The following is a 10801-nucleotide window of genomic DNA, read 5'->3' on the forward strand; positions in this document are numbered from 1 at the left end:
GAAGTCAGAGAAAAAAAATGTGTTACCAGGATGAAACAGGTTTGGGATGGGACAAAGAGAAGTAGTGGGTTTAATTATAAAAAGGAAGCATGAGACAGACTCATTTTTGGTAAAGAAACATGTCTGTAAATATGGTATATTCATATAGAGTTGATAAAATTATGTTGAACTTAATATGTGCACAAAATAATTAAAACTACTGAAGTCTGCATAAAGTACTTGTGAAATATTAATGTTCTACTTGTGATGTCATGCTATAAATATTTAAAGAAACCAGGAAAATTATTCCAGGGATATTTCTGTGTTCTTCTTATAACTTCATAAAGATCCATACTAACCTCAATAGAATTTAATGATAACTAGAAAACAGAAGTTAATATGGAATGTTTACATTGAAAAATAGTCTGGGTCCAAGCTTGAGCTGAAATATACCCTGCTAATTAGAAGGCAGAGATTTAGAAGACATATCAGGGCCAGTTTTGACAAAAAAAATAATGAGAAATTACAAAACCAAAGTAAGTGAGATATAGTGTAATTTCCCTGTTATCTCACATTTGTGGAAGTCATAGGGAATAGATCATTGCTCACGAGAGCCTTGGCCAGAAAAATAATCTAATGTGGTTAGAGTCTTAGCAACTTCAAGCACCAGTAGTGTCAAAGGAAAAAAAGAAAAAGAAGGAAACAGAAAAGGAAAGGAAAGGACAGAAAAGGAAACTATTTCCATTTCATTATTAGTTTTATGACACTGGGTACAAGAATTGAAAATATTTTGTTTAGTTTTTGAGGATTCAGGCCTCTCTAATATGAAAGTATTTATTTCAAGTAACTATTGTATTACTACTATTTATTAAATTATTATTAGGCCTTCTTGGAGATTGAACCCATGGCTTTGTATATATTAGTCTGTTTCTACAACTGAACTGTACCCCAGCTCTCTTGTAAAGTTTAGAAATTGTTTATGAATTCTTGAATAGTTAGCTATTCTAATTTTCATCTTATCTTTTCTCTCCCACCTTTTCCACTGTGTAGTTAAGTTTGTGTTGAAAACTTTCCTCAATTTTATCTTCTAAACTTAGAATGTTGCTGTTGAGTTTATAGAGAAGTAGGTTGTTTCTATGACATCTTTTAAAATTATATGCAGATATATGTTCTTCACATGTATGATTGATTATTACAGTTCATTGCAATAATCAACATTTTATATGGTCACATGCACATACGTATTGAGCCATTGTGATCCTCTCCTAAGAATAGCTTCCCATCTTCTTACCATGTGAATGCTTAGAGTGCAGTTAGTTAATCATGTCCAAGAGGAATTATTTGTCGTTTACTATCTATTGGATTAACTTGTAGATTTATGCACATAGTGTAGTTATTTCAAATGAGGAAAACTTTGCAGCATATATTTAATTGGTCCTGAGGTGTGGTGTAGAGCAGATGGTATGGGTGGAATGAAGGTTCTGTGGCTTCAGGCAAGTATGGCAGGACATTCAAGGCTGAGTCACAGGTAGGGCAGAGTGTGGGGTCCCAGAATGGGGCCCAGGGTGAAGATTAGCTCAGCTTTTACCAGGGACCCCATCCATTTCCTGTGGCTGGGAGCTTATTTTTTAACAGCTCCTGACCCTCAGACCTCCTTTGCATGTAGGATTCAGGACAAATGCAGGGAATAATGCTTGCTTAAGAAAAGCTTCTAGCCCAATGCCACCAGTGGCTCAACCCCTGTAAATCTTAGCTACTCAGGAGACTGAAATAGATATCTTGTGTCAAGCCAGCTCAGGGGAGGAAAGTTAGTGAGACTCTTCTTGCCGATGAACTACCAAAAGCCAGAAATGGAGCTGTGGCTCAAGTGGTAAAGTGCTAACCTTGAGTGAAAAAGTTAAGAGACCAGAGCCCAGACCCTGTGTTCAAACCCCAGTACTGGCACAGAAAAATAAAGAAAAGTTTTCAGGAGCTCCTAGCCCACTGTGGTGAAAGGCCATATCAGCTGGGCACTGGTGGCTCACACCTGTCCTCCTAGTCCTCAGAAGACTGAGATGTGAGGACCACGGTTCAAAGCCAGCCCAAGCAGGAAATTCTGAGAGACTCTGATCTCCAAGGAACCTCCGTAAAACCGGAAGTGGCTCTGTAGCTCAAGTGGTAAGCTGAAGAGCTTGGGGACAGCGCCCAGGCCCAGAGTTCAAGCCCCATGACCAACCCCTGGCCTGCTTGTACCTCACTCTGTGGCTCTAGGCCCACTTTCCACTGGGCCCCTAAGGGTCTCCCAATTCTAGGTGTCCTACAAGTCTTGAGAGCAGCCTGTTTGGAGGCCATTCCCTACAGAGCAAGACACAGTACCAAAGAAGGGTGGAGCCTTGTGGCATGGAGATAATCAGAATGGCATCTGTCATGGATGTAATGTGGATCTGAACAGTAAATTGAAGTCTCAGACCACAGTTCTGAGCCAGGATGGGCAGAAGCTGCAAGATGTCACACCAGGTAATGCCCACTCATGCGGGTATCACAAGAGTGTGAATTTGTCAGGCACACCTTGGGCAGGTGTTGTGTTGGGCTCATGAAAGACTTGTAGTCTCAGGAATCCACAGCCAGCTGGCTGATGCTTGTAGCAGTCACTGTCCCTGGAGTCCCAGGGCTCAGAGGCCTCCTTTCCTCACCATTCTCAGGGGCACATGAAGGTCTGCAATCGTGGGCCGACTACAAATGAGCATCCATAGTGCCCTCCCCTTGGTCCTGTGGCCCAGTGCACAGATGGAGTGACAGGTTCCATGGAACTTACTGCCATGGCCCAGACCCTTCAGCCCAAGAAGGATTTAGGGAGAAACCACTTGATATGCCTATAGAGTTTACTGTGACAATGCCTCAGGACTGCCCCCAGTTCTAGCTCAGCTAATCATTACCACCTTCCTGTGTATGTGTTTTGTGTGTGTGTGTGTGTGTGTGTGTGTGTGTGTGTGTGTGTGTGTGTGTGTCTGCGTGTCTGTGTGTCTGTGTGTGTCTGTGTGTGCACGCATAAGCACCTTGGTACTAGGGTTTGACCTCAGGGCCTGGGCTCTGTCCCTCACTTTTTTCATTCAGGACTAGCACTCTACCACTTAAGCCACAGCTTTTCTTCCAGGTTTTGGGTGGCTATTTTCAGAAGAGAGTCTCACAGACTTTTCTATCTAGGCTGCCTCTGAATGGCAATCCTCAGATCTCGGACTCCTGAAGAGCTAGGAGTATGAGAGCATGAGCTATTAGCATCTGGCCACACTTCCTTTCTTGGCTAAAACATACTACCTCTCTCCCAGCTGAGCACCCATCTACAGCTACCCCTCCTACCCCAGGCTTCAGATGAAACATAACCTCCTCCCCTGAGGAAAAATAATGGGATCAAGTTTGAGTTATTTGTTCTTCACACAGTCAGGGGCTGGTGGAAGCTGATGTGTAGGTCAGAGATCTAGCCCAGGGCAAGTAGACAGCTGTTAGAACAGAAGAGATTAGGAAAAGACATCCATGCAGCTGGATGCCAGTGGCTCATGCCTATAATCCTACCTACTCAAGGCTGAGACCTATGGATCAATCAAGATTCAAAGCTAGCCTGGGCAAACTCTTATCTCCAAAGAATCATGAAAAAGATGGGAAGCGGAGCTACTGTAGTTCAAGTACTACAGCACCACCCTTGTGCAAACAAGTTAAAGATACCTAGGATACCACCTAAGCTCTGAGTTTAAGCCCTGGTAAACACACACACACACACACACACACACACACACACACAAACACACACACACACATCCTTAGCAGTTGCCAGAGGCTCATACCAGAAATCCTAACTACTCAAGTGGTTGAGTTCTTAGGGCAGCAACTTGAAGCCAGCCAAGGCAGGAAAGTATGTGATACTCTTCTGTCTACTCAGCTACTAAAAAAAATGAAAGGTGAGCTGTGGTTCAAGTGTTAGAGTGTTAGCTTTGAACAAAGGAAGCTCAGGGACAGTGCCAAGCTGTGAATTCCAGCTCTAAGATTTTTTTAAAGACACCTTACACCCCATTCAGGCCATAAATCCCGATTTTGGTCATCCTAGATCTCACCTCTGCTCCTACCACTTCCACAGCACAAGTGGCCGGTGTGTGGCCAGCACTGGGTTAAGAACTTACACAAGGGGGACATAGCCAGTTCAAGGATAATGCCCCAGAACATTGAGGCACTGGCCATACCAGTCTCTCATCCCCTAGTTCTCTGGCCCTGGAGCTCAAAGTCTGTGCCTCTGTATTCTGACATCTGGAATTGTCTAGAGGCCCTGCTAGGGTTGGAAGATAGACTTACCTGTGAAAAGATATGTTGACATTTCCTAGAAATCGACCTTGGCCTCACCTCCCATGTAAACCCTGATCATCCTTGCTGGGTTAGCCTTCAGTCAGCTATCAAGCTCGAGTTGGTCAGAGCCACTGGCAACCACCCTTCCCCCACTCCACTGCCAGACTGCTGAGAGTGGGACGTACAGTCAGAGGCCCAGCTGAGGAAAATGACAGGACATCACATGACTGACCCTGCCCCCCCAGAGGCAGGGGAGAACATATGCCAGCTGGCCCTGCTGACCCAGAATCCTCTGGAGGTGTACAAAGATATGGACAGCCGAATTTGGACTCCAAAGGAAAAGTGGAATATTCAGGTCTCTGACAATTTAAGACTCATTACAGATCCTGATCGAGGCTAAAGGCAAATATGCAATGGAGAAGGGGCACTATCCGAGATTAGGAATAGGCAGACAGGCACTCACAAAGTGGACAGGGGAAAATGAGGGAAACACACACACACACACACACACACACACACACACACACACACACACCAACGGGTAGCCCAAGGCCTCAGGGAGTCCTTGAGCACATGAATATTCCAACCCCCGAGAAGATGGCATTATTGTTATCAGAACAACTGTAGACAAAACTCAGAGCCTCTACACATCTGGAATGGCTCCTAACACAGTAGGTCATTTCCTACTGTACACACAGCTTTTCCAAGAATTTATTTTTTATTTCAGTTTTCTCAAGGCTAGCATTTTATTGCTTGTACCACAGCTCCATTTCTAGTTTTTGCTGGTTACATTCAAATCAGAATCTAATGGACTTTTTTTTCTTGGTCTGCTTTCAAACCACAATCCTCAGATTTCATCTTTCTGATTAACTAGTATTAATGACATGAGCCACTAGTGTGGCTTCTACTTTTTTTCTCTATAACTATCTAATGCACATACTTAGATAGTAATGTAAAACTGAGAGTATGGAAGCAAGATGTACAGTGATGATACTGTCCTGTCAGAAATTCAAGTTAGTTATGTAAATTTCTTAAGACCATAAACAAAAAATACCATGATACAGTGTAAGAGAACTCACTATTGAACATATGAGCTTTAAGAGCCTTCTAATAAATCCATTATTTATTGTTACCCAACATTATAAAAAATGTATGAGGCATTGGTAAAATAGAAGTCCTATGCATGACTACATAAATTCTTTGTTTTTTAAAAGACACTTGTTTTCATCTAATAAAGTAGGCCTGTCTATTTTCTTCATGTGCTTAGTGAGAAGTTCAAAATATATTAGTAGTCCTAAATTATCAATTCTCATTTTTTCTTCTTGGAGAATATAATGATCAAAGCAATAGTTCAGAATCAGCAAGCAATACTTCAGAATCATGCTTCCAGTGCAAGTGGGTCACCAGTGAGAAGTCCTCAATACCATTTTCCACAAAGTTTTGTCACAGATACAATCTTCCTGCCTTCTCTAGCTGCTTTACTAGCTTGGACCTATTTCTTCCTTGTACAGGAAAAGTGTGATTCAACTGATTTCAGTCAACTTTTACTAGAATTACCAAGGATTTACTAGAATTACCAAGGGTTTAGATTCTTGTCTGTAATTTGGTCAAAGCTATGTCTCTTTATGTAGGCTACTAAAATGTATTTACTAATTCCAAGTAAATATATAAATTCTATTTCCATCTTTTTTAAAAAATAAAATTTTGTTTGCTCTATCAATTGATCAGAGGCATGAATTTTGTGGCTAGCTAGGTCATTGCACATCTGTATCTCTCTTCCTTTCTCTATTTCATGGTTCTCATAGATAATATGATTGTTCCATAATTATCCTAATTTATTTTGCTTTTATATTTTTGGTTGCATCATTTCACTTTTTGCTCTGCCATTTCCCAAATCATTTATATAGAAGGCATTATTTCATATTTTCTCATTCCTAGAATAAGCTGCACATGAAGACATCACTGGTCCTAATTTTCAGTCTGTACCTTTGAATACGGAGGAACATCTTTCCTCTGTTCTCCATCAATTCCCTACTCTCCAGTTAGAATAATTTCGAATAGTAAAATTGGAAAAAGGATATAAATCAGATATGCAGAAAATTCACTAGATTTTTCTGACCAGTTCAACCAATGTGAACTATTAGGGAAATACATGGAAACTTCATTCCCACTGGCACGCAAAGTCTCTGGTTAGGCAATTCTTAGGAAGATGAGGAACAAGATGAAAAAATAAGGAATGGTATCAATTGCAAGACAAAAATTGGAGAAGGATCCAAGTAAATTTCTTCATTGGACTGCTGAAAATATTCAGCTTACTACAATGCGGAGACTACTTTCCAAAAAGGCCACTCATGTGAATACTAGGGATGATGATGAGTATACCCCTCTTCATCAGGAAGCCTACAGTGGACACTTAGACATTGTCCATGAGTTGGTGGCTCAAGTGGCAAATGCAATAACTGTATATGGCTGGACAACCCTGCACAGTGTATATATGCAGAATAATACCAGAGTGGCTTCTTTCTTACTTCATCATGATACAGATACCAATGCCCAAACTAAAGGCCTCTTGCTGCTGAGAATTGAGATAGCAAAGATACAATGGACCTCTGCGGCTGACTGGCTCTGTCGGGATGAAGGAGGACACCTAGTGGAGGAACTGGAACAGGTGGGGAGATGGCAAACAGACAACTCACACAGAAGAGGAATGAATGCTGAGTGTGATTTATTGCAGAGGATAACATGCTTTTATAGCAAAAGTCTTCATGAGAAAGGGCAAAAAGTTACACAATCTTGCTGCAAGGCTTCGTTTTTGTGTGTTCACCAGCTGGTCGCCTGATCTTTTTTTTGGATGACGAGCTATGACAATAGGCACTTGTTTTCGGCTTTACCTCTATTTTTAAGAAATACAATTGGTTTTGATGTTTATCACCTATTAACCATTAACCAGAGCACATGGGCAAAGTACTGGACAGAAAGGCATGAACTCTAGTACTTTATAGTTACTTTTGTTTAGTTTTGTACTTTATATGTTTCAAATCTTTTTTAAGCAATTGTGCTTCTTTGCCATTCTTTAGAGGGTCCCCAATTTGTGGCCAAAATCATGATATTTAGTATACTTAATTAAATCTGGCCATATATCAAATTTAAGCTCATAGTGTCTTTTCTGTCACCCTTTCACATAATCGTTTACTCTTCTCCATAGAGGCCTTAACTGTCTCATAAGATCTTTCTTGTTCCTTCTTTGATAGTAAGTACCAAGGAGACCTAAATCTATCAAGTCTCTCAGTAAATGAAAGAGAGTAATAGGAAGTTCTTTCTTCTAAGTACTTTCCCCAATGGTTGCCATCCTTATCATACACACCTGTAAAAGGCTATGCATCTGGGGGAAGTCGTTGGGGTCCTCTAGATAATGGAGGATCCCACCATTTTCCTCTGATAAGCCATTGCCACCTTCCATCTACCAACTTTTTAAGAATCTTATTTAGCTTTTGGTCTAAATATCCCTCTACATCTTTCTTACCTACAGGATATCTATATGAGTCTATTGTATATGCTTTAGGATTAAAGGAAAGTCTCCAGTAGCCATACACTCTTTTTGCTCTAGCCGTGCCTACAGCTTCCTGTAAATCTCTTACAAACAATTCCTTCTGCTGAAGTAATGTCATGAAACCCCCAATACTTTTATATTTACTTATGACTTGTCTAATAGCTTCCATAAGAAGGGCTTTTATGGTAGCACTTAACTCTGGTGAGGACACTCATCGGATGTTGGAGTCATCAACACTTTTAAGAAAGAGCCTTAAATAAGCCTTAAATAAGCATGAGTAAGTAGAACAAGCAGCAGGAACAGTAAAAGATTAATAGGCACTCCTATACAACGAAGAAAAGAAAAACAGGAACAGAAACACATCTTTCCCAGGGGCTTGCCAGCCTTTCCAGGAGGTAGGCCTCTTTGAAGCCCCATTCTCTGAGGTAGACTTCGGTGAAGTCCTATTCTCAGAGATAGGCTTCTGTGAAGCCCCATTCTCAGGTCTGAATGCAGGTGTTCCATGCTAAGCAGACTCCACCCGAGTAGGCATGGCATTTGCCCCTTTCTTATATTTTAGATGTGCCAGAGAAATTTCTTCTCATATAGAGAAGATGGAGCAGAAGACTAGTTTGAAGAGGACTAGAAAGACAACAAGAATACATATAACAATTAGTATTATGACTCCAAATGTAACCAAGTAGTGCCATCAATCTAAAGGATTAAGACTTTTTAATCCTCTCTGTAAGTCTTCTGCCAAAGAATTTATCCCCACGGTTTCCAAATGAGCTTGACTAAGGGCTGAGATGTCTTCCTGTAGCTGTCCTATCTCATGAGTTAAGCTATTGTCCTTCCAGATTTTTTGTAAATGCACTTTGGTAACTTCCCAATCTAAGCTCTCATTATAAGGTAATGGGGTAACACAAATATATTTAAATGACTGATGACATCTAGTTGTCAGCTGGGTTTTTAGATTATTGACTTGAGTCCCTAACTTTAAGACTACTTTTTCCAAAGCCTCTATTTTGTTTTTTTAATTTTGGTTCAATAATTTGTTGCTCTGTTATTGTTAGAGAAACATCCTTATTTAACTCATTAACAAAATGTGCCGAGCCTTTTCAACCAGCTTCTTGATCTTTCCCCATATAGGTGGTGTTGCGGTTTTTGTTGAATTAGCCTCTCAATTGTTCTTGAACTAAGTCCGGTATGGTTTGAATCTTTTCTTGAGTTAGGGGCCACTGATTAATCCATACAGGATCATCACTTTTCCATATTATTTTGTCAGCATAAAGCTGTTCCTCAGTGGCCCCTATGAAAAATTTTGCTCCTTCAATGAGGAGTCTATTTGTCCTATTTTATTTTCATGTCTTGCATGATGTCTCTGCCCCATAAAGAAAAGGGCAAGCTGGGGATAACATAAGGTTTGAAGTGGCCTTGCTGCCCTTCACATACCAATTTGAGTTTCTGAGCTTACTAAGCTACATTAGAAGCCATCCCTAATCCAATTAAGGAAGAAGAAGTCTCTTGCACTGGCCAGGCCATAGGAAAATCTTTTCCAGCTATACAGGATCTGTCAGCTCCTGTGTCTAAGAGTCCTGTCATTTGTTTTCCATTGACTTTAATGGCCTTGTAAGGCCTTTTATCTGTAATTTCCTGAACCCAGGCTATAGTATCTGTGGTGCCAAACCCTCCTTTTCTGTTTTGAGTCAGTGTGGGATTAGGCAAGTTTAGATATCAGAGTAAAAGTATTTGGGCAATCCTCTGTCCTTTATTAACTTGAATAGTCTCTTTTAGAGACCTTTGTCATGGCCTTTATAGTGGTAGGACTGTCTGAGTCTATTACAACTGGTAATACCTCAAAATTCTTTTTATAGTTTGAGCCACCAGCGTCCGGTAACACCAATACTTACTGTAAAAATTCATGAATTCCGTGGAATTCTTCCAAGTGAATTGCCTGCATTAGATGTCAAAATGTATTCAAGAGTTTCTGTATACATGTATAATGATTTCTGCAGAGTTTGTGAAATTTTAATCAGAAATAATTTTAATTTATCCATTTAAATGAATAGTACAGAAACGAAAGTATTTCTGGTGCTTGTCTGAAAAAGAATATTTTAAAATATTCTATGTTTGTATAATGTGTTCTTTCAGATTGTATTCCATATAGAAAGTTTTAGATTCCTTTTTTTCCTCGGTCCTAATATTATTTTTCATTGGGATAAAATGACAATGTTGTCTAATTTCAAAAGTTTTGTAAAGTTTATGGTATGTAAACGCCTTTCTGAGGTGAAGATTTAATACACTGATGTCAAACTAAATTTAATTATATGAATTATGTGTGTTGTTACACTTGTTATTTTGTAATCAACTTTTTAATAACTGTTTTTCATTTCTTGCATCTGAAGAATGAAAAATACGGAATACTTCACAAATTTTCATATCATCCTTGTGCAATTGCCATGTTAATCTCTGTATTGTAATTTGGGAATACGTGCTGCTGAAGCATGTAGTATCTTCTAAATTTAAGTAGTTAATGATGCAATCTTTATACAGACTTATATCCACGGTTCCCTACTTGTAATAAGGAAACTATATTGTTCCTGACAATGCTACTGATCTTATTTCCCTAAAATTCTGTGAATAGTGGAAAAAAATATATTGTTCATCTTAATGCTCACATTTGCAAATTTTTTTGTCAATGACAATTTTAAGTCTTTTTCATTTGGAATTTGATCATACTTTCAATAATTTATTGCTAGGTCCAAAGGTGATGGCTTTTTCATGTACTAATTGATCCAACTGAATTACCTTTGTGGAGCTAATGGATTCAAAGTAAGCCTTGCTTAAGAGCTACTTCTAACCTTCTGCAGCTGACATTTTCCCAAGTGAGGTCTTATTGGCACAAATGTCTACCTGACCCTTTATTCTTCTTCCATGTAGGAGCAGACCAATCAGAATATCTTACCCTGACAGCAATAGATT

The 10801-nt window shown here is 39.8% G+C and overlaps 1 pseudogene; it reads right to left on the reverse strand.

Annotated features, from left to right (window-relative positions):
* Positions 1-10228: 10228 nt before the first annotated feature.
* LOC122104645 lies at positions 10229-10325 on the reverse strand (annotated as a pseudogene).
* Positions 10326-10801: the final 476 nt, after the last annotated feature.

The sequence above is a fragment of the Dipodomys spectabilis genome, unplaced genomic scaffold (assembly GCF_019054845.1).
Source record: "Dipodomys spectabilis isolate Male_0828 unplaced genomic scaffold, ASM1905484v1 ptg000029l, whole genome shotgun sequence".
In the NCBI taxonomy this organism is placed as follows: domain Eukaryota; kingdom Metazoa; phylum Chordata; class Mammalia; order Rodentia; family Heteromyidae; genus Dipodomys; species Dipodomys spectabilis.